Raw genomic sequence first — 25770 nt, 5'->3', positions numbered from 1 at the left:
ATTAATAGCTATGGCTTATATTTTAAGTTTAATCAAGAGACTTATCTTCAAAAACATATAATCAAGAAAGAATCCACTGTACTCACTACTGCAGCCTTTCTCTTGGACAGACTTAAAACAATAATTAATTTATCTGATTCTGTGCTGTGAACTTTGCCCAACAGTTCCTCCAAGATTAGTTGTGAATTTCACTGCTTGTTAATTTTCCCAGATGCACTCCGATGTCCAGCGATACACGAATTCAAACAGCAAAGGCGGTAACTGTGCAGGTTCTCTCTCTCTCTCTCTCTCTCCTGCACTGTCCTCACCATGTGCTTTCTTTATCTGCTCTTCTATCTTTTAAAACTGCTGTTGTTTTGACTTTTTTTTTCCAAAGTTCTAAAACAATACAACAGCATATAAAATAGTAATTGCTGCTCCTGAAATTCGAGGAAATCACCTCCAATGCCTAAAATACCTCAAAAAAAGGAGCAGCTCTTACAGCCAGCAATTTTTCCCATCCTCCATCTTGGATTACCAGAATCCACAAATGATCTCTCTTTGAGTGGACTAGACTCAGTTTCCCCAATCCATCCATGTACCTGAAGTGCCTATTCCTTGATCCATTCATGGAAACATAAGAACTAGGAAAAGGTGTAGGTCATTCAGCCCTTTGAGTCTGCTGTGTTATTCAGTACGATCACGGCCGATCCTCGATCTCAATTCAGTGTTTCCGCTTTCTCTCCTTATCCCTTTCTATCTTTAAAATCTAAACATTTAGATTTAACAATTCTTGGGTATCTTTGCTGCACCTTTTTAAAAAGCTGTTTATGGGATGTGGGTGTCATTGGCTAAGGTAGCAATTCTTGTCCAACCCTAATTGCCCTTTGAGAATTGGTGATCCACAGTTGCCTTCTTGAACCACTACATTTCCAAGGTTTGGAAATTAGGCAGATCCAGTGTTATGAGGGAGGGGGTTGACACAATGACAGTGAAGGAACTGTGGTGCAGTCCCATCATTTAAACAGATGGCATGTGGGTTTTAGTCTGTCTCTCTGAAGGGGGTTCAATAGTTAAATTGTAAGCATCTCTGTAGCCATGGTGATTTAAAAAAAATACAATCTGAGAGAATCTGAGAAATAGTTCTTGGTGACTGGTGGGAATTTGTTTATGTTGAGAAAGTTTCTGAATAAAGTAAGTGAATGGTGTAGAGCATTAGATTTACAGATGGAAAATTCTAGAATTTGTGGGGGATAGGGGATATATTCCTAGTTTGAGAAATTATATCGTTTCAGTTTTAGTTTGGAGCGAGTTGCAGAAGGTTTGGCTGAAACTCAATGTATAAAGCAATGACTTTTGAGAAAAAAAGATTATTTTTGAATGGTTAAAAAAGAGATTACATGAGTACAAGGAGTTCAGTTTGAAAGTTCTGAACCAGAAAGATTCAGCTACAACCTCTGAAGGAGTTATTTGAAGCTGAGAAAGTTTGAGCTCAACTCTATAAAGCCTCCAGAAAGAGATTATCAGATTCTCAAGATGGAAACTTGAATCCACAACTAAATCAAACCTTAGGTGTGATAGAGAAGGGCATTCTCTCTGGTGTTTGGGCACTGTAAAGGGGTACTGTTATGAAGAGATGGGTGTGTATTTTTGCTATGTTTCAAACTCTTTAAACTTGTTTTCTGCATAATAATGTATTAATTTTATACATAAATAATCTCTATTTGCACCTCTGTTCTTCTATGCAATAAACTTCTGCTTAAATGTTAAAACTAGATCTGCTACTTTGCGTGTTTCACCTTCAGTGGATTTTCTATTTCTGACTGCTTTTGTTAAAGACAAAAAATTAGGCAACAAAGCATGAGGTTCCCCATAGTAGGCTTATGCGGAAAGTCAGGAGGCATGGGATAGAGGGAAATTTGGCCAATTGGATAGAAAACTGGCTAACCGGTCGAAGTCAGAGAGTAGTGGTAGATGGTAAATATTCAGCCTGGAGCCCAGTTACAAGTGGAGTTCCGCAGGGATCAGTTCTGGGTCCTCTGCTGTTTGTAATTTTTATTAATGACTTGGATGAGGGAGTCGAAGGGTGGGCCAGTAAATTTGCAGATGATACGAAGATTGGTGGAGTTGTGGACAGTGAGGAGGGCTGTTGTCGGCTGCAGAGGGACTTAGATATGATGCAGAGCTGGGCTGAGGAGTGGCAGATGGAGTTCAACCCTGCCAAGTGTGAGGTTGTCCATTTTGGAAGAACAAATAAGAATGCGGAATACAGGGTTAACGGTAGGATTCTTAGTGAGGTGGAGGAACAGAGGGATCTTGGGGTCTATGTACATAGATCTTTGAAGGTTGCCACTCAGGTGGATAGAGTTTGTAAGAAGGCCTATGAAGTATTATCGTTCATTAGCAGAGGGATTGAATTCAAGAGCCGTGAAGTGATGTTGCAGCTGTACAGGACTTTGGTTAGGCCACAGTTGGAGTACTGTGTGCAGTTCTGGTCGCCTCACTTTAGGAAAGATGTGAAAGCTTTGGAGAGGGTGCAGAGAAGATTTACCAGGATGTTGCCTGGAATGGAGAACAGGTCGTACGAGGATAGGTTGAGAGTGCTAGGCCTTTTCACGTTGGAACGGCGAAGGATGAGGGGTGACTTGATAGAGGTTTATAAGATGATCAGAGGAATAGATAGAGTAAACAGTCAGAAACTTTTTCCCCGGGTACAACAGAATGTTACAAGGGGACATAAATTTAAGGTGAAGGGTGGAAGGTATAGGGGAGATGTCAGGGGTGGGTTCTTTACCCAGAGAGTGGTGGGGGCATGGAATGTGGGAGTGGTAGAGTCAGAATCTTAGGTGACCTTTAAGTGGCAATTGGATAGGTACATGGATGGGTGCTTAAGCTAGGACAAATGTTCGGCACAACATCGTGGGCCGAAGGGCCTGTTCTGTGCTGTATTGTTCTATGTTCTATGTTCTATGAGGTATCAAGCTACGTTTCAGTTTGGGATCTGGCTTGCTCAGTAATAACATGAGCTTGATCAGAACAATGATGTGGGGCTTGGAGGAAATCTGCTGTTTTCCCTATGTGATTGAGGGAATGTGCTTAGATCTCCAATACCTTCGCATCATCCCTGGTTTTGGGTTATGCTGTTTGCTGTTTCTGTTTCTGTTGACTTCTGCCGCGGTGGAAGCAGGGCATCTGCATAATCCTTGGCAGTAATTGTACCCCTGGGAACTGAAAAAAAGGAACTTGTTCCAAGTCCTACCATCCCTTGATTAGTATTGGAAACACTAATATATTGTTTTTCCTCAAATAAGGGCCTGCTAATCAAAACCTGAACAAGTTTTCCTTTCAACTGTTCATTCATGTTTAAACATCACCCATTATTTGGAATGCACCGTGATAGTTCATTTATTTCAATTATTCATGGAGAGGAAAACCCTTCGGCAACTGCATAGATGAATCACCTCAGACAGAGGCAATGAGCTAATCTGGATTGCTGTCAGCACTGATCCGAGCTGCAGATTTAAAATATCTTTCGTAAGAGATTGTCAGAAAAGGCAACCCTCCAGCAATACACTTCCCTTGGATAGTCTGCGACTCTCCATTTCTGGCCCCTACCCCATCTTCTGTGTCCCTTGATCAGCTGTTATGCTTTAGCTCACGAGTAACATGTGTAACGCAGGGACCACACAAATACCAGCAATAACCAGCTCCAACAAGAGACAATCAAATCACAGCACATTGACATTTAATGGCCTCACCATCACTGAGACCTCCACTATCACCAAACTGGGGAGTTACGTTTGATCAGAAACTGAACTGGACTCACTACCTAAACACAGTAACTACATGAGGAGGTCAGAGGCTAGGAATCCTGTGGCAAGTAACTCACTTCTTGGCTCCCCAAAGTCTGTCCACCATCTACAAGGGACAGGTCAGGAGTGTGATGAGATATTCCCCATTTACCTCAATGTGTACAGCTCCAACAACACTCAATAAGCTTAACACCATCCAGGACAAAGAGTCTGATTGATTGGCACTTCCACCATCGACACTCAGCAGCAGCAGAGTGAACTATCCACAAGGTGCACTGAGAAATTCTCCCACGGCTCCTTAGGCAACATCTTTCAAACCCTCCATCTAAATGGACAAAGGAACAACATCACCTGCAAGTTCGCTCCTAAGACAGTCAATATCTTGTCTTGGAAATATATCGCCGTTCCTTCACTGTCACTGGGTCAAAATCCTGGAATTCCCTCCCTAATGGCATTGTGGGGTAATTTACAACACATGGACTGTAACAGCTCAAGAAGGCAGCTCAGCCCCACCTTCTCAAGGGGCAACTAGGGATGGGCAATAAATGCTGAAACACCCAATTGTTGGTGCAAAGCTGACTGATTAGTGCATTCTCGTACTCGTGATAAAAGGTCATTAACCTGATGCTGCCTGAGATACCAAGTGTTGAAACACCGTTTTACGTTTAAAATGTGAACCCTAGCAGATGTGTGAGAGGCAGTATCACTGTGTTGTTAATAGCCCCATGTTGGTATCTGCAGAGTAACAGATATTGTTGTGGTTCTGTTCACCGAGCTGGGAATTTGTGTTGCATATGTTTCTTCCCCTGTCTAGGTGACATCCTCAGTGCTTGGGAGCCTCCTGTGAAATGTTCCTGTGTTGTTTCCTTTGGCATTTATAGTGGTTTGTCTCTGCTGCTTCCGGTTGTCAGTTCTTGTTGATAGAATCTGTGGATGAGTGCCATGCCTCTAGGAATTCCCTGGCTGTTCCCTGTTTGGTTTGTCCTATAATAGTAGTGCTGTCCCAGTCAAACTCATGTTGCTTGTCGTCTGCGTGTGTGGCTACTAAGGATAGCTGGTCGTGTCGTTTCGTGGCTAGTTGGTGTTCATGGATATGGATCGTTAGCTGTCTTCCTGTTTGTCCTATGTAAGGTTTTGTGCAGTCCTTGCATGGGATTTTGTACACTACGTTGGTTTTGCTCATGCTGGGTATCGGGTCCTTTGTCCTGGTGAGTTGTTGTCTGAGAGTGGCTGTTGGTTTGTGTGCAGTTATGAGTCCTAGTGGTTGTAGTAGTCTGGCTGTCAGTTCAGAAATGTTCTTGATGTATGGTAGTGTGGCTAGTCCTTTAGGTTGTGGCATGTCCTCATTCTGTTGTCTTTCCCTTAGGTATCTGTTGATGAAATTGCGAGGATATCCGTTTTTGGCGAATACATTGTAGAGGTGTTCTTCTTCCTCTTTTTGCAGTTCTGGTGTGCTGCAGTGTGTTGTGGCCCTTTTGAACAGTGTCTTCTTTGTGTGTGTTGGAGTGGTTGCTTCCGTAGTTCAGGACTTGGTCTGTGTGTGGGGCTTTCCTGTATACCTTTGTGGTGAATTCTCCGTTAGGTGTTCTCTGTACCATCACGTCTAGGAATGGGAGTTGGTTGCCCTTTTCTTCCTCTCTAGTGAATCGGATTCCTGTGAGTGTGGCGTTGATGATCCAGTGTGTGTTCTCTATTTCTGTGATTTTAATGATTACAAAGGTGTCATCCACATATCTGACTCAGAGTTTGGGTTGAATTTGCGGTAAGACTGTTTGTTCTAGTCTTTGCATTACAGCTTCTGCTATGAGTCCAGAGATGGGTGGGCCCATGCGTGTGCCGTTGATTTGTTCATATATTTGGTTGTTGAATGTGAAGTGTGTTGTGAGGCACAGGTCCAGTAGTTTGGGTATGTCGTCTTTGTTGATAGGTTCCCCGTCTTGTTGTCTGTTCTGTATGTCTAGCAGGTTGGCTATTGTTTCTCTGGCTAGGGTTTTGTTGATAGAGGTGAACAGTTCCGTTATATCGAATGAGACCATAGTTTCTTCCTTGTCTATGTGTACCAGCCACTGCAGCGGACAGCTGGAACTGTCAACTGGAAGTGGCAGAGACAAACCACCATAAATGCCGAAGGAAACAACACAGAAGCGCTTCACAGGAGGCTCCCAAGCGCTGAGGATGTCACCTAGACAGGGACGAAACATCTGCAATACAAATTCCCAGCTCGGTGAACAGAACCACAACAACGAGCACCCGAGCTACAAATCTTCTCACAAACTTTGAGTAACAGATATTCATTGGACATGAGGTATCTTGTGTATGATAGTCCTCGGCAGAGGACTATTTTACAATGCCAACAATACACAGAGAGGTATGAGGCATTGAGTAGCCAGTGGCAGAGTAAGGCATATCATTTGTGCTCTTATGGCTGTGAAACCAAGTTCTCATGAGGAGACCACGACAGATTCGCTGAAGACACCACTGTTGTAGGATGGATATCTAACAATGATGAGTCAAAATACAGAAGGAAGGTAGAGGGCTTGGTGACATGGTGCAATGAGAACAGCATCTCTCTCAATATCGGCAAAGCTAATGAAATGATTATTGATTTCAAAAAGTAAGGAAGAGGGCACACTTCCATATATATCAATGGACTTGAAGCTAAGAGGGTGGACAGTGTCAAGTTTCTAGAAATGACAATAATCAACAATCTGTCCTGGATTTCCCACAAGGATGCAATGGTCAAGAAAGCACAACAATGCTTCTTCTTCCTCAGGCGGTTCAGGCAATTTGTCCTATCCATAAGGACCCTCACCAACTTCTACACATGCTCCATTGAGAGCATACTGCCCGGGTACATCACAGCCTGGTATGGCAACTGCTCTGCCCAGAACCATAAAAAACTACAGAAGGTTGTGTGCACAGCCCAGAACATCACAGAAGCTAACCTCCCACTCATGGACTCCACTCACATGGCTCGCTGCCACAGAAAGGCTGCCAATGTCATCAAAGACACCTCCCACCCCGGTAATGATCTCCTACAATCTCATCCATCAGAAGTCTAAATACATGCATTAGCAGGTTCAGGAACAGCTTTTTCCTGGCCGTTATTAGACTGATGAATGGACCTCTCTAACCTCAAATAATGCTGATCTTGCCAATGTTGATCTTGCCTAATGCATACCCTGTACAACGTAACCCGTATGCCTCTAAGTCTTTTTGATCTGGACATCCGTGCTTACTATGATCTGCCCGTACCGCTCACAAACAAAAATTTACACTGTACTTCAATCCACGAGAAAATGAATCAATCAAATCAACTCTATCACAGGCACTGACCTCAGAAGCTGTCCTCAACAGCCAGGGCAGACTTTTATTGCTATCTCTTGGGACAAACACTTCTTTTCCCTCCTGGAAAACCATCGGGAAAATCCCTGGTTGTGACAGTTGTTTGCCATGTCCTTGGCATTTTCAGGGGAGCGTGGGATGAAGAACTCAGGTTGAGCAATGTTCCTGGGTTGCAGGGAGTGAGGCGATATTTAGTTACTTTATAAAATGGTACCTGGATGTTGGAAGTTGGACTTTCCCGCTCAATTGGCCATAATATTTTGGCATTGTAACAATTTTCCTTATCAGACAACAAGCCTGTCCCTAATTAGAGATGCCCTCCAATGCATCTCGTCCACATCCCGCTCCTCCGCCCTCAGACCCCACCCCTCCAACCGTAACAAGGACAGAACACCCCTGGTGCTCACCTTCCACCCTACCAACCTTTGCATAAACCAAATCATCCGCCGACATTTCCGCCACCTCCAAAAAGACCCCACCACCAGGGATATATTTCCCTCCCCACCCCTTTCCGCCTTCCGCAAAGACTGTTCCCTCCGTGACTACCTGGTCAGGTCCACGCCCCCTACAACCCACCCTCCCATCCTGGCATCGTCCCCTGCCACTGCAGGGATTGCAAAACCTGCGCCCATACCTCCTCCCTCACCTCCATCCAAGGCCCTAGAGGAGCTCTCCATATCCATCAAAGTTTTACCTGCACATCCACCAATATCACTTATTGTATCCGTTGCTCCCGATGCGGTCTCCTCTACATTGGGGAGACAGGATGCCTCCTAGCAGAGTGCTTTAGGGAACATCTCCGGGACGCCCGCACCAATCAACCACACCGCGCTGTGGCCCAACATTTCAACTCCCCCTCCCACTCTGCCGAGGACATGGAGGTCCTGGGCCTCCTTCACCGCCGCTCCCTCACCACCAGACGCCTGGAGGAAGAATGCCTCATCTTCCGCCTCGGAACACTTCAACCCCAGGGCATCAATGTGGACTTCAACAGTTTCCTCGTTTCCCCTTCCCCCACCTCACCCTAGTTCCAAACTTCCAGCTCAGCACTGTCCCCATGACTTGTCCTACCTGCCTATCTTCTTTTCCACCTATCCACTCCACCCTCCTCCCTGACCTATCACCTTCATCCCCTCACCCACTCACCTATTGTACTCTATGCTACTTTCTCCCCACCCCCACCCTCCTCTAGCTTATCTCTCCACCCTTCAGGCTCTCTGCCTTTATTCCTGATGAAGGGCTTTTGCCCGAAACGTTGATTTTACTGCTCCTCGGATGCTGCCTGAACTGTTGTGCTCTTCCAGCACCACTTATCCAGAATCTGGTTTCCAGCATCTGCAGTCATTGTTTTTACCTGTCCCTAATTAGAGTGAGGTTAAAATCAACTAGTAGAATGTGAGGACTGCAGATGTTGGAGATTAGAGTCGAGAGTGTGGACCTGGAAAAGCACAGCCAGTCAAGCAGCATCTGAGGAGCAGGAGAATTGACATTTTGGGCATAAACCCTTCATTAGGAATGACCTGCTGTGCTTTTCCAGTACCATACTCTCAAACCTAATTAGAGTGAGGTGATTGATTGTAGGAGATTACTAGAAGGGTAGTTGGATCAAGGGTCTGGTGTCAGACATACAAACCAGATTAGATTAGATTACTTGCAGTGTGGAAACAGGCCTTTCGGCCCAACAAGTCCACACCGCCCACCGAAGCGCAACCCACCCAGACCCATTCCTCTACATTTACCCCTTCACCTAACACTACGGGCAATTTTGCATGGCCAATTCACCTAACCTGCACATTTGTTTTTTGGACTGTGGGAGGAAACCAGAGCACCCGGAGGAAACCCACGCAGACACTGAGAGAATGTGCAAACTCCACACAGTCAGTCGCCTGAGGCGGGAATTGAACCCAGGTCTCTGGCGCTGTGAGGCAGCAGTTTTGAGTGATCGTACTTCGATGTTGGGCACATTGGACTGGCAGAGTTCAATGCTATTGGCTCACTTCTTCTGTTTGCAAATATGGAGTTGGTGTGTAACAGCATTACTTCCTCAGCACATCAAGGTGTCTGCTTTGGTTATCTCAAATCTCCACAGTGGGAATGGAGAATACTGACCAAACAATCCAATCAGGAGTGCAGAAGTGACCGCTTCACAGACAGAGCAGTTAGACGTGTAACATGCTCTAACTTAGAGGTTGAAGTGAATAACTTAGTTGCAATTATATGGAAGAAACGCACAATAGAAGACAGTGATGGTAAATAGGGAGGGATGAGAGGAGTTTTCTATGGAAGGTAAACACCAGCATTGTCCATTTGGACTGACTGGTCTGTTTTCCCTTTGGTAGCCTCAATGGTACTTTTTGGATCTAGTATTTACCTTGGTTGCTTTCAGCATAGCCAACCTATTTTCACCTATTATGGCCTTCATTATTTTTCTCCTTGGCATACACTTACCTATTCCTTTGTCTCCCTAACTGTTGTTCTCTCTCTCTCTCTCTCTCTCTCTCAGAGCTCCACCTCTGTCTAACAGCTCACTCTTGCCCCCCACCTCTGTCTTCAGCTAAATGCCACTGTTTCCGAACTGGCAGTTCTGAACAAGGGTAATGAGACTTGAAATGTTGACTCCTTCACAGGTCCATAGAGTCTCACCAGCACTTTTATTTTGATTTTAGTATTTGTCCTCTGTGCTTCAAACATGGCATAACTTGATCTGAAGCCCTCACTTCTGAGGTCATGGACTGATGGTGTAACCATCAGCCTAATACATGCTAAATCTATTAGAATGAAACTACCTTGCCAAGTGCATTTGGAAAAGTTTAATGTTGCGATTTTCCATTTAAATCTCATTGAATCCAAGTGATTCCCGCGCTATGCTGCTTCACAACATAATTCAATTCAGGAGAAGCCAGGCACAATACAAATGGGGTGATTATCTGAATGAGAAAATAACAATTACTGCAGACATAATCAAAGGTTTTGTTTCAACAATTTGATGATAATAACTGACTCATTGTGACAGCATTTCTTGGTTTGACTAATTATAAGCTCTCTGTGTTTGGTGTGGTGCTGTCTTATTTATTTTTGACGGGGGGTTCATGATACAACTTTGCAGAAAATTGCATGGGAGAAGGAAAACCTTTCTTTATTCTTTTCATGGTTTGCGGATATTTTTTGTCAAAGATGACTGACTTTCTTCCTGTTGATACTGGGGAGGATTTGTAGTCATAGTTATCGCATACATGCAGTTGACCATTTGTAAGAAGACTTCAGAAAGTGTGTGAAATTTGTTAAGAAGCAGCAGTTTGGATACAATGCAGAGTGAACAACAGTACAGCACAGCAACAGGCCCTTCAGCCCTCCAAGCCTGCGCCAACACATTTTGTCCTTCCATACAAAAACTGCCTTCACTTAGAGAATCCGTATCCCTCTATTTTATGCCACTTTGAATATTGTGTACAATTCTGTTCTCCCTCCCTATGGGAAGGATATTGTGAAACTTGAAAGAGTTCAGCAAAGATTTACAAGGATGTTGCCAGGGTTGGAGAGTTTTACCTCCAAGGAGAGGTTGAATAGGCTGGAGCTGTTTTCCCTGGAGTGTTGGAGGCTGAGGGGTGACCTTATAGAGGTTAATAAAATCTTGAGGGGCATGAATAGAGTAAGTAGACAAGGTTTATTTCCCTGGGGTGATGGAGCCCAGAACTAGAGGGCATAGGTTTAAGGTGAGTGGGGAAAGATTTTCAAGGGATCTAAGGGGCAACATTTCCACGCAGAGGGTGGTGCATGTATGGAATGAGCTGCCAGAGGAAGTGGTGGAGGCTGGTACAGTTACAGCATTTAAAAGGCATCTGGATGGGTATATGATTAGGAAGGGTTTGGAGGGATATGGGCCAAGTGTTGGAAAATGGGACTAGATTAATTTAGGATATCTGGTCAGCATGGACGGGTTGGACTGAGAGGTCTGTTTCCGTGCTGTACATCTCTATGACTCTATGTATTCATCCAGATGCTTCTTGAATACTGCTGTTGCGTCTGCTTCCACCACTTCCCCTGGCAGTGGGTTCCAGGCACTCACCACCCCTTGTATGAAAACTTGCCTCACATATCTCTTTTAAACTTCCCCCCATTCAATTATTCAATTAGAAAGGAAATATGCACACATGACAGATGGGAACCCTATAGTGATCCTAGAGCAATTCTGAAGTATGCACTACCTGGGGCAGCAACTTTGGACTGGCAGAATGTTGATACCTAGTCTCTCACAATCTTTGGTGAGAATCTTTGGTAGCAGCAACATTTGCTCTTCTTTCGGGCTGAAGTAAGGGAACTGCCAGTCTTGGAAGTTGGAAGATGGTGGCTTGTGCTCATGGATTCTTTCTCTCACCCTCTCTCTGTCTCTCTTCCTCACCCTCCTCTCTCTTCACTCATCCCTGTTGATATAACTTATCTTTGAGGGTGGCCATCTTTGTTATGTCAATCACTAGTCTAAACCCATTCAGTCAATGACCATAGGCTACTCGTAAAGACAGAATGATTGTTGCCCATTACCAACCTTCATCTGAAGGTGAGTTTACAATTCTTCCTAAAAACAAAAACAAAAAGCTTCTTATTACCTTCACAAGCAATATATTGATAATAGGGGATATGGAGCACCAGATAAATCGGTGAAGTTAGTTCAAAGGGACATTATAATCTCAGGGATCCTTGTGGTTCTTCTCACCTCTCCCTCTGGTTCCATATCAGAGACATGTTTGTAGATGGCAAGTTATTACAGTAACACTCTGCTCAATATGAAATATTAAACATTTTGAAAAGAAATCTCAATTCCAACACTCTCTAAAGGACATTAATGATGACATGGACCTGTGTAATTGGCATAGTTATGGCCACCAGCCCTTTGGTGAGATTTAGACTCCAGATCTCACCAATTAAATTTAAATTCTATCAGATGCCATGTGGGATGTGAACCATGTCCTCAGAACATTAGGCTGGACTACCAGATCATTGGCATTGCTATGCTTTACTGGGCAAGAAAGCACAGCAATGTCTATACTTCCTCAAGAGGCTAAGGAAATTCATGCCCACAAAGACTCTTCCCAATTTTTATAGATGCACTACAGAAAGACTTCCATCTGGATGCATCACAGTGTGGTGTGGTAACTGTTCTTCCCAAAACCACAAAAAGCTGCAGACAGTCGTGAACACAGCCCGAAGCATACACAAATCAGCCTTCCTTCAGTCTACACTTCCTGCTGCCTCGGGAAAGCAGCTAACATCATCAAAGACCCTTCTCACATCAGTTATAAGCTCTTCCATCCTTGGGCAGAAGATATAAAAGTTTGTATACACGTAAAAATGGATTCAAGAACAGCTTCTTCCACGCTGTTATTAGACTTCTGAATGGACCTTTCCAATTTTAAATTTCATGTTGATCTCACTCTTCATGCACCTTTCCTGCAGCTGTAGCATTGTCTTCCTCACCCTGTTCTATTACCCTAATGCACTTTGTATGGCATGATCTGCCTATACTGCACTTAAAACAAAATGTTTCACTGTACCTTGGTATATGTGACAATAATAAATCAAATCAAATTAAATATTCAAAATATTAGCAAATGTCATTTTCTCTGTGGCAGATCAGATTACTTTTGCATAACCTGTAAGACAAGGTAAAGTCACCATAGTCTAACAAGAGGGGCGGCACGGTGGCACAGTGGTTAGCACTGCTGCCTCACAGCGCCAGAGACCTGGGTTCAATTCCCGCCTCAGGCGACTAACTGTGTGGCGTTTGCACGTTCTCCCCGTGTCTGTGTGGGTTTCCTCCGGGTGCTCCGGTTTCCTCCCACAGTCCAAAGATGTGCAGGTCTGGTGAATTGGCCATGCTAAATTGCCTGTAGTGTTAGGTAAGGGGTAAATGTAGGGGTATGGGTGGGTTGCGCTCCGGCGGGTCGGTGTGGACATGTTGGGCCGAAGGGCCTGTTTCCACACTGTAAGTAATCTAATCTAATCTAAAAAAAAAGACCATAGGGATGCTCTCTCATGAGAGACAGAGACAGAGGCAGAGAGAGATATGACTTGCTGATGGTTTAATCTGAGGGTCATCATGCCTCAGGTGAGGGAAGAGGTTGTGGAGGAGATTCTTTCTTGATCTAAGGCAGGAAGTATCTAAAAGAGTCAGCTCATAAAGCTCCACCCGTGATGGTATAAATAGCCAATCCTACAAGGAGCTAACTAGTGTTTTGCAAGTCTCCCTCTGTCATTGTTATTCTATTGCTACATCTATGTGGTTAACAGTAATATGTATTTACTGTTACATTTGGTCTAATGACTCACACAAGACCATCACTTAATTTGGAGGTAATATATGCAGATATTAAACACCATATTCATCTATCTGGACAAATCCACCTTCTAATGAAGAATATCTATGGGCTTCCTCCTCCACTTAGTATTAGTAAACTGGACTAATACAAATTCTTTGGACAGTTGGTGTGGACTCAATGAGCTGAATGGCCTGCTTCTACACTGTAGGGATTCTATGATTCTAAGAAGGAAAAGTGAATGTACCCAAGACATCTCAGACGGCTCTGTTAGACCTGATCAATGTATCCCACACTGACAGAGTGCAGATTGAGCCATTGACACCAGTCACCTTGGGAATGCCCAGGTTCAATGATAGTTCTGTATGGTTTGACAGGGTGTGGTTTGTTGTTCTTTCTGAACTGCCCTTGATGAGATGGTGATGAACTGTCTGCTTGAACTGCTGCAGTCAATCTGGCAAACTGTGGCTAATTTACTAAGTGGGCAAAAATGGAATCATAGAGAGATTAGCTGCACTAAACAAATGATTCAAACTTAATCTTCATTTAAAGAAGAATTGCTTTGTTCAAACTGTGGTCCATTTATAAAGGTATCCACTGCAAAACCTTTGTCTTCATAAGACCATCAGAAATAGGAGTGGATGTAAGGCCATTTGGCCAACTGAGTCCACTCCACCATTCAATCATGGCTGATGGGCATTTCAACGCCACTTGCCTGCACCCTCCCCGTATCCCTTAGTTCCTGGCAAGGTTAAGACTTTAACAATCTCTGCCTTGAAGAGGCCTCCACTGTCCTCTGTGGCAGTGAATTCCACAGGCCCACCACTCTCTGGCTGAAGAAATGTCTCCTCATTTCGTTCCAATTTGACCTCCCCATAATCTTCTAAACTCTAACGAATACACAATTCCAGGATCCTCAGCCGTTCATCGTATATTAGGCCTATAATTCCAGGGATCATCCATGTGAATCTCCACTGGACATGCTCCAGTGCCAGTATGTCCTTCCTGAGGTGTGAGACCCAAAACTGGACACAGTATTCTAAATGGGGCCTAACCAGAGCCTTGTAAAGTCTCAGTAACACATCGCTGCTTTTACATTCTAACCCTCTTGAAATAAAAGACAACATTACATTTGCTTTCTTAACCATGGACTCAACCTGCAAGTCAACCCTTAGAGAATCCTGTACTAGCACTCCCCGATCCCTCTGTACTTTGGCTTTATGAATTCTTTTCACCGTTTATAAAATAGTCCATGCCTGTGTTCTTTTTTCCAAAGTGCAAGACCTTACATTTGCTCACATTGAATTTCATCAGCCATTTCTTGGATCATTCTCCCAAATTGTCTAAATCTTTCTGGAGCATCACCACCTCCTCAGAACTACCTGCCTGTCTGCCCAACTTCGTATCATCGACGAACTTCACAAGAATGCCCTTAGTCTCTTCATCCAAATTGTTAATATATAAAATGAACAGCTGCGGCCCCAACACTTGCCACCGGCTGCCATTCCAAAAAAGAACCTTTTATCCCAACACTCTTGCCTCCTGTCAGACAGCCAATCCTCAATCCATGCCAGTGGCTCACCTCGAACACTATGGGCCCTCACCTTACTCAACAGCCTCCCGTGAGGGACCTTATCAAAGGCCTTTTGGAAGTTTAGGTTTCCCTGGTCTAACCTACTTGTTACCTCTACAAAGAATTCTAACAGGTTTGTCAGGCACGACCTCCCCTTACTAAATCCATGATTTGGAGATGCTGGTGTTGGACTTGGGTGTACAAAGTTAAAAATCACACAACACCAGGTTATAGTCCAACAGGTTTAATTGGAAGCACACTAGCTTTCGGAGCGACGCTCCTTCATCAGGTGATCGAGCCCTCCACAATCACCTGATGAAGGAGCGTCGCTCCGAAAGCTAGTGTGCTTCCAATTAAACCTGTTGGACTATAACCTGGTGTTGTGTGATTTTTAACTTACTAAATCCATGCTGACTTGTTCTAATTTGACCCTGCACTACCAAAAATTTAGAAATCCCATCCTTATTGATGGATTCTAGAATTTTACCTATAACCGAGGTTAGGCTAATCGGTCTATAATTTTCCATCTTTTGTCTTGATCCTTTCTTGAACAAGGGGATTGCAACAATGATTTTCCAATCATCTGGGACTTTCCCTGACTCCAGTGATTTTTGAAAGATCACAGTCAACGCCTCCGCTATTTCTTCAGCCACCTCCCTCAGAACTCTCGGATGTAACCCATCCAGGCCAGGAGATTTATCAATTTTTAGACCTTTTAGCTTATCAAGTACTTTCTCCTTTGTAATGGCCACCATACTCAACTCTGCCCCTTGACTCTCCTTAACTGTTGGGGTATTATTCACGTCTTCCACTGTGAAGACTGACACAAAGTATTTATTAAGTTCTCAGCTATTTCCTTATCTTCCAGCACTAGCCTTCCTGCATCAATTTGGAGCGGTCCAATCTGGTGCAAATCAAACTATTTTTGCACACTCTGCTAGGTAAAGTCACAATTACTTTATCTGAGAGAGACAATGATGTTGGTTTAATCTGAGGGTTACCATGCCTCAGATGAGAAGTGGGTTTATGAAGATGGAACATACATGGTGACCTTTGCTGGTATGGGAATCAAATCCATGCTGTTACTGTCACTCTGCATCAGAGGCCAGGCACCCAGTGAACAGTGGCGATGGTGTAGTGGTATTATTAGTGGATTATAAATCTAGAAACTCAAGTAATGTTTCTGGCACTCAGGTTCAAATCCTGCCATATCTGATGATGAAATTGAATTTCTGTTAAAAAGAATCTGGAATTTAAAGCCTAATGATGACCAAGAATCCATTGCTGATTGTCAGGAAAAGCCCCTCTGATTTCCTAACACCATTTAAGGAAGGAAACTGCTATCCTTAGCTGGTCTGGCCTGACATGTAACTCCAGACCCACAGTGATGTGGCTAACTTTTAGCTGCCCTCTGGGAAAATAGTGCTGAGCAATAAGTATTGGCCTAGCCAGTGACTTCCTCACATCATGAATGAATAAACCAAAAACCTCTCCTGCAAGATGGAAGGATGTTTTATTCTCTCCTGCTTGGCATTTTCATTCAATAAGGCACCTTGTGATGATTATACCAGTTAATAATAATATTGGGCCAGGTCATCCAATAGCAAGATCAGCATAACAGTGACAGCTCCTGAAAGAAACACAACCCTTGGATTTCCAAACCACAGAGTACTTGGGAATTGCTTGGAGAGTTAACGGGGCAACGTTACAGTGAGATCTCACATTTTCCAATGAGAGTCTGAGTCCAGTGGTAGATTCAGTACAATTCTATATTGGTACAATTTTGTTGCAACTTCATACTTTCCTCACACTAAGGCACACACAAAGCTTCAGACTGTTCACAGTTAAAAATTAGAGCGGACTTACTCCCCTTTAAACTATTGATCAGCAATGGCGGGTTATCCCTCTGAGATTGGCTCTCTGGTAACAGCACCTTAAAGAGATGGATACTCTGGTGGTCCAGCCTTGGTCATGATGTTTTCACAGACTTTAATGATAAAATGGGTCATTTCTATTGCTGAAACTGTTTTGAATCTTTTCTTTTGGTGAGTTTTTGTGTATGTGTGGATCTATGATTGTCTGAAGGATCTGAACTAAAACCTGCTCTTAATATTTTAACAGGTTGATTAAATAATTCAAGGAAAACAACTATACAGTGTAAAATGTTCTTATCTATGTAAGAAATAGCAGCTGCATGTTCTATCTTAGTCAGTAACCGTAATTCTTAGACAGGTGCTATTATCCTACTTGCTGAGATCTGTATTCAGCAAATATTTTCCCCCACACTCTAACTACTGTCGCCATGTTCTGCAGAGCTTGTCAGGGGCAATTGGCAGCCATTTTGTGCCACGCAGACAATGGGCAGCCCGAACAGTTAGCAATTATCCGGAATGCTCCATAAGGTCTCTGAGTTAGAGTCTAGGATTTCTGATTACTCCAATGTACTTACCAGACTTTCAATATCACAAATAACAATCAAATTAACCAACACTGCAGCCTCCAACCCGCCAATAAAACATGCCTCCACCCCCACTCCTACCCCAACTCCCTGGTCAGACACCTGCCCCAACTCCTTTGGATAACAACCCAAACCCTGGCCAGACCCAATGCAAACCAAAGTTCCCTTGACCTGAACCCAAAGCATCTTTATGCCACACTGATCTGCCCCGTGGATCCCAATCCAACCTTGATAATAGTAACCCCTCTGCGCATCAACCTTGCTATACCTTTACTCACTTATCTGGTGGGGAGACGAGTGTTGAGGATGTCACAAATATTTTACAGATTGGATGTAGACAGGTTAAACAAATGGGCAAAATTTTGGCTGATCAAACATAATGTGAAAAAATATAAGTTTACTCACTTTGATGGTCAGCATAGCAAAGCTGAATATTCCTTAAATGGGGAAGACTGTAGACAGCTGCAGCACAGAGGGATTTGAGAATTTAGATAGTTGTGAGGTGCTACATTTTGGGAAAGCAAATCTTAGCAGGATTTATACACTTAATGGTAAGGTCCTAAAGAGTATTGCTGAACAAAGAGACCTTGGAGTGCAGGTTCATAGCTCCTGAGAATCAGGTAGATAGGATAGTGAAGAAGACGCTTGGCATGCTTTCCTTTATTGGTCAGAGTACTGAGTACAGAGTTGGGAGGTCATGTTGTAGCTGTACATGACATCAATTCGGCCACATTTGGAATATTGCATGCAATCCTGGTCTCCTTCCTATTGGAAGGATGCTGTGAAACTTGAAAAGGTTCAGAATAGATTGGAGGGTTTGAGCTATAGGGAGAGGTTGAATAGGCTGGAGTTGTTTTCCCTGGAGCGTCGAAGGCTGAGGGGTGACCTTCTAGAGATTTGTAAAATCATGAAGGGCATGGATCAGGTAAATAGAGGTGGGGGAGTCCAGAACTAGAGGGCATAGGTTTAGGGTGAGAGGGGAAAGATATAAAAGAGACCCCAGAGCCAACATTTTCAAGCAGAAGGTGGTGCGTATGTGGAAATTGGCTGCCAGAGGAAGTGGTGGAGGCTGGTACAATTGCAACATTTAAAAGGCATCTGGATAGGTATATGAATAGAAGGGTTTGGAGGGATATGGGTTGGATGTTGGCAGGTGAGGCTCGTTTGGGTTGGGATATCTGGTCTGCATGGACGAGTTGGACTGAAGGGTCTGTTTCCGTGCTGTACATCTCTATGACTATGACTCTAAATCACAAAGAGCTAGCATACAGGTTCAATGGCTAATAGGGAAGATGAAAGCAAGGTTGGCCTTTATTTCAAAGGGAATGGTGTGTAAATGTAGGAAAGGCATACTGGCATTAGAGGCAGGCCAGAGAAGGTTCCTGAGGTTGCTGGCAAATGTGGAGGACAGATCTTATGAGAACAGGTTTGATTGGGTAGGTCAGAGAGTCATGCAGCATGGAAACAGACCCTTCACTCCAACCAGTCCCACCTGCCTGCTCCTGGCCCACAGACCTCCAAACCTTTCTTATTCACATGCTTACCTAAGTGTCCTTTAAACGATGTAACTGTACCCACATCCACCACCTCCTCCGAGGTTCAGTCCACACGGGAACCACCCTCTGTGTAAAACATTTCCCCCTCACACCTTTTTTAAAATCTCTCTCTTCTCACCTTAAGAAATGTTTCACCTTAGTCTCGAAATCCCTCACCCTAGGGAAAAGACAGCTACCATTCATTCTATCCACACCGCTCATTATTTTATAGACTTCTATAAAGCCGTCTCTCAACCTCAGTGAAAAATGTCTCAGTCTATGCAGCCTTTCTTCATAACTCAAACCCTCCATTTCTGGCAATGTTTTGGTAAATCTCTTCTGAACCCTCTCCATCTTAATACTGGAGTTGAGAAGAATAAGACCTTATTGTAACATAAAGATTATTAGGGATCTTGACAGGATAGATGTGAAAAGGTTGTTTGCACTCGCGGGAGACTCTAGGATCAAAGGGCATCATATCAGAATGAGGAGTCACCCATTTAAGACAGAGATGAGGAGAAATGTTTTCTCCCAGAGGCCAGTGAATCTGTGGAATTCCTTATCACACAGGAGTCTCTGTCAAGGTTGAGACACTAAGTGTCTTCAAGGCTGAGGCAGAGAGATTATTAATCCGTGCAGGGAATCATGATGAGGAACAGTCAAGAAAGTGGAGTTGAGGATTATCAGATTAGCCATGAACTCATTGAATGGCAGTGCAGATTAGATGGTCTGAATGGACTGCCGCTGCTCACTTACCTGTTACTGTATCTGTCACCCAGCCACCAAATGCTATCACCAATCCACCAGCCACTGTACACTCTGACCTGATTATCTGGCACTCTACCCTTCAAACACCCACTCAGCATCTTACTCCTCTCAGTCACATGCCAACCTACTCCCCTCAGTCCCTGCCCCCCAGTTCACTTAACCATCTGGCACTCTTTCCTCCAGATGGCACCTTGACACTATTACTAACCTGGCTCTCTGACCCTCACCCACTTATCCTCGATCTGTAGCTTATCAAAGTGCCTTTGAAATGTCAGAATACATCAGGTAATGTCATTAGGAAGTACAGGGAAAAGGCATCAGGTAATAGAACTAGTGTTGCCATGATGGGACAAATGAGTTCCTTCTGCACTGCCTCTATTCTATGGTTAATAAGATGGCGAGGTCTGGCTTGACCTTTAATGATGGTCTTGGGGTCAAAGACATCTGCATCACCCAGAAGATCCAATTGGACGCCCAGGTCAAATTGGTGAGTTCTGGGGCAGTCATAGCACAGAAACAAACCCTTCTATCTAACTCATCCACGTTGACCAAGTTCCCCAAACTAACTAGTTCCACTTGCTTTTCTTTGGCTCATATCCCTCTAAACCTTTCTTATCCAGGCATCTGTCTAAATGCCTTTTAAATGTTGCTCCTGTTCCTGCATCTACCACTTCATCTGGCAGTTCATTCCATGTAAGAACCATCCTCTGTGTGAAAAAATAACTTCTCAGGTCTTTTTAAAATCTTTCCCTCTCACCTGAAGACTATGCTATCTCGAGTCATAGAGTCATAGAGATGTACAGCATGGAAAGAGACCCTTTGGTCCAACCCGTCCATGCCGACCAGATATCCCAACTCAATCTAGTCCCACCTGTAAGCACCCGGTCCATATTCCTCCAAACCCTTCCTATTCATATATCTATCCAAATGCCTCTTAAATGTTGCAATTGTACCAGCCTCCACGACTTCCTCTGGCAGCTCATTCCATACACGTACCACCCTCTGTGTGAAAAAGTTGCCCCTTAGGACTCTTTTATATCTTTCCCTTCTCACTCTAAACCTATGCCCTCTAGTTCTGGACTCCAGACAAAAGACTTTGGTCTGTTTATCCTATCCATACTCCTCATGATTTTATAAACCTCGATAAGGTCACCACTCAGCCTCCGATGCTCCAAGGAACACAGCCCTAGCCTATTCAGCCTCTCCTCGTAGCTCAAATCCTCCAACCCTGGCAACATCCTTGTAAATCTTTTCTGAACCCTTTCAAGTTTCACAATATCTTTCCGATAGGAAGGAGACCAGAATTATTAAGTGTATAAGTCCTGCTAAGATTTGCTTTCCCAAAATGAAGCACCTTGCATTTATCTAAATTAATGTCCATCTGTCACTCCTCAGCCCATTGGCCCATCTGGTCAAGATCCTGTTGAAATCTGAGGTAACCTTCTTCGCTGTCCACTACACCTCCAATGTTGGGGTCAGCAGCAAACTTCGTAACTATACCTCATATCCTCGCATCCAAATCATTTAGTTTTGAACTCCCCCACCTCAGGGAAGAGACTTTGTCTATTCACCCTATTTATGCCCCTTATGATTTTATAAACCTCTATAAGGTCACCTCTTAACCTGTTCCAGGGAAAAGAAAATCCTAGCTTCTCTTTATGACTCAAACCCTCCAGTCCCGGTAATATCCTTGTAAAATGTTTCTGCATCCTTTCCAGTTTCATAATATCCTGAGCAAAGTGGCAACCCAACAGTGATTGCCACTCATCGGAAGATACACAAAAAAATTTCAATTTCTTTCCTGTTTGACCAGGAGTTTTGGGAGGAATTGCAGGTCGAGAGATGTAGTGCTTCTTGGAGAATTGCACTGGAGAGGATTCAATTCTAAACTCCTTCAGTTGGGAGGTTAGATCCATAATATTCCAGCTCAGAGACTAAAAGACAGAGACCTCAGAAGATGAAGGGACAAAGAGAGTGGACAAATTGGAATTGAAACCACAGAAATAACCTTAGCCTGCTTTGATTGACGTGTTGGGTTTTATGAACAGGTATGGTGCATGCCAAATTTATGATGAAAATACCTTGGGATCTGATCAAACAAACTGCTGTGAAATTTATCATTTGGTGCAGGATTCCAGTCCCCGGCCCTCACAGATTAAATTATCAATTCAGAGGCTTCAGGCAACTGTACACCTGGTTTGCAGCCATCGCAAGACAGCAGAGGGTTCACGCAAGCCAGCATCAGAGCTGAGTCAGTGGGGATTCTCCGGCACAACTCTCGAATATTTATCGAGACTTTGTGAAGGGACTGCTCCCAGAAGCCAGGTTGTTGAAAAACTTCTACACTGCTAGTTGTGTGCACTAGCAGCTTGTTCACATGCAATCTCAGTTCAGTCACTGCTTGAAGGCAATAACATTTCCTTGCAGTTTCCCCGCTCTCCTCCATCCCACAGTTACTGATTTTCAATTGCTCTAATTCTTTCCTACAATCACACTGAAAGTACCATTGGAGAACTGAGCATACGTTAGAAAGCTCCAGCCCCTTTGGCGACACCACAATTCCGTCACCGGGGACAAGTGCTAAGCAAAGTATTGGAATTGAAGGCAGGTAAGTCCCCAGAGCCTGATGGCTTACATCTGAGGGTTTAAAGGCAGTTGCAGCAGGAACGGCAAATCCACTGTTTAAGATATTCCAAAGTGCAGGAAAGAGGAAAAGGGAAGCGTACATAAGGACGAGGCAGCTAAGAACAGAACGGGCCCTGGAGGAATATCGGAAGAGTAGGACAAGTCTTAAACAAGGAATCAAGCGGGCTAAAAGGGGTCATGAAATAACGTTAGTATGCAGAATTAAGGAGAATCCCAAAGCATTTTATTCTTATATAAGAAGCAAGTGGGTAACTAGAGAAAGGATTGGTCCACTAAAAGATATTGAAAGGAAGGCTGTGTGCCGAACCTGAGAGAATGGGTGAGATTCTGAATGATTACTTTGTATCAGTGTTCACTGAGGAGAGGAACATGATGAATCGTGAGATCAGAGATAGAAGTTTGATTAGTCTGAATCACATTGGCATAAGTAAGAAGGTGTGTTTGGTATGCTAGAGGTTATTAAGGACAAATCCCCAGACCTGGATGGGATCTATCCCAGATTGCTGAGGGAGGAGAGAGAGGAAATAGTTGGGACCCTGACAGATATCTTTGTGGCATCCTTAAACACACGTGAGGTGCCAGAGGACTGGAAGGTTGCTCATGTTGTCCCCTGCACAAGAAGGGTAGTAGGGATATTCTGGGTAACTACAGACCAGTGACCCTGACGTCGGTGGTGGGGAAGTTGCTGGAGAGGGTACTGAGAGATAGGATCTATTTATATTTGGAAAGGAATGAGCTTATCGGTGATGGGCAACATGGTTTTGTGCAGGGGGAGATCATGCCTTACCAACTTAATAGAGTTCTTTGAGGAAGTGACCAAGTTCTTAGGTGAAGGAAGGGCTGTTGATGTCATATACATGGACTTTAGTAAGGCGCTTGATAAGGTTCCCATTGTAGACTAATGGAGAAAGTGAAGTCACATGGTGTGCAGAGTGTTCTCGCTAGGTGGAGAAAGAACTGGTTGAGCAACAGGAGACAGAGAGTAGTAGTTGAAGGGAGTTTCTCGAAATGAAGAAAGGTGACCAGTGGTGTTCCACAGGGGTCAGTATTGGGGCCACTGTTTAGATTAGATTAGATTAGGTTTAGATTAGATTACAGTGTGGAAACAGGCCCTTCGGCCCAACAAGTCCACACCGACCCGCCGAAGCGAAACCCACCCATACCCCTACATTTACCCCTTACCTAACACTACAGGCAATTTAGCATGGCCAATTCACCTGACCCTGCACATCTTTGGATGGTGGGAGGAAACCGGAGCACCCGGAGGAAACCCACGCAGACACGGGGAGAACGTGCAAACCCCATACAGTCAGTCGCCTGAGGCGGGAATTGAACCCGGGTCTCTGGCGCTGTGAGGCAGCAGTGCTAACCACTGTGCCACCGTGCCACCCAGGAGAAAGTGAAGACTGCAGATGCTGGAGATCAGAGCTGAAAAATGTGTTGCTGGAAAAGCGCAGCAGGTCAGGCAGCATCCAAGGAGCAGGAGAATCGACGTTTTGGGCATAAGCCCTTTTTGAAGAAGGGCTTATACCCGAAACGTCGATTCTCCTGCTCCTTGGATGCTGCTTGACCTGCTGCGCTTTTCCAGCAACACATTTTTCAGCCACTGTTGTTTGTAATATATATAAATGATCTAGAAGAGGGCACTGTTGGTATGATCAGCAAATTTGCAGATATTAGATTACTTTACAGTGTGGAAACAGGCCCTTCGGCCCAACAAGTCCACACCGACCCGCCAAAGCGCAAACCACCCATACCCCTACATTTACCCCTTACAGATGCTTAGGAATTGACCGACAGGTTTAGATGGTACATTTGGATCGGCTCAGGCTTAGAGGGCCGAAGGGCCTGTTCCTGGGCTGTAATTTTTCTTTGTTCTTTGTTCCAGTGGGTCAGAAAAATGCTTATCTAAAGCCCTTTTTCAAAAGAGACTGAGGCAGACAGTAGGAAGCTATAAATCTTTGCTATTCACCTCATCCAGGACCCTCATGTTTTTATAAACCTCTACAAGATCACAACTCAACCTCCAACGCTCCAGGGACAAAAGCCCCAGCCTATACTGGCTTCTGAGGAAGGGTCACGCAACCTGAAATGTTAACTCTGTTTTGTCTCCACAGATGCTGCCAGACCTGCTGAGCTTTTCCAGCAATTTCTGTTTTTGTTTCTGATTAACAGCATCTGCAGTTTTTTTGGCTTTTAGAAGCTACAAACCAGTTCGTTTAACATCTCATTGGGAAATTGTTAGAATCCAGCATTAAAGAAGTAATAACAGGTCAAAACACTCTCCATCAGAGTCAGCGTGTTTCCATGAAGGTTAAGTCATGTTTGCCTAACTTGCTAGAGCGCATGGAAGATGTAACAAGGAAAGTTCATAATGGAGATTCTAAAGATGGAATGTAACTGGATTTCCAAAAGGTATTTGAAATGAAGCTGCATAAAAGATTAATGTACAAGGTAGGATCACATGAGATTAGGGCGAATTTATTTGCTTGGTGAGAGGATTGCCAAGCCAGCATTAAAAGAGAGACAGGTTAACTGGGTCATATTCTGGTCGGTAAGATGTAACTAGTCAGGTGATATAGTTGGTTCCCAACTATTTACAATCTACAAGTGTTGCAGAACAACTAAGAACCTTAAGAGTGCAGGTGCATAGTTCCTTGAAAGTGGAGTCACAGGTAGAGAGGGCAGTGAAGAAGGAATTTGGTATGATTGCCTTCATTGGTCAGTGCATTGAATATAGGAGTTGGGATGTTATGTTGCAGATGTACAGGATATTGATTAGGCCACCTTTAGAGTATAGCATTCAGCTCTTGACTCTCTGCTATAGTTGTTCAACTTGAAAGAGTTGAGAAAAGATTTACAAGCACACTGCCAGAATTGGAAGTTTTGAGCTAGAGGGAGAGGCTGAATAGGCTGGGGCTATTTTCCCTGTAGCATCGAAGACCGAGGGGTGACCTTATAGACGTTTAGAAAATCATGAGCAACATGGATAGTGTGAATAGTCAAGGTGGACAAGCAGGAGGCTGGAAGAACACACCAAGCCAAGTAGCAACAGGAGGTAGAGAAGTCAATGTTTTGGGTATAACCTTTATCTTGAAATAACCTCGCTTCCCATCCCCCAACTCCCTTCCCAGTCCTTCCCCCTCCCTTCCATTCCCCTGACTGACCTTTCTTCCAGCTACCAACCGGATTCATTCCTCCCATCGACCAACCAGTTCGTACCCTCTACTTGTGAACACCTATCCCTACCTCACCAACCACCCCCTCCCCCACACACCCCTCTTTATCTGCAGCTCCCCTTATACCCACTCCCAGTCCTGAAGAAGGGTTAACCCCGAATCAT

The sequence above is a fragment of the Chiloscyllium plagiosum genome, chromosome 6, assembly GCF_004010195.1.
Source record: "Chiloscyllium plagiosum isolate BGI_BamShark_2017 chromosome 6, ASM401019v2, whole genome shotgun sequence".
In the NCBI taxonomy this organism is placed as follows: domain Eukaryota; kingdom Metazoa; phylum Chordata; class Chondrichthyes; order Orectolobiformes; family Hemiscylliidae; genus Chiloscyllium; species Chiloscyllium plagiosum.
The sequence above is the reverse complement of the archived record's forward strand: the minus strand, read 5'-3'. Positions refer to the sequence as shown.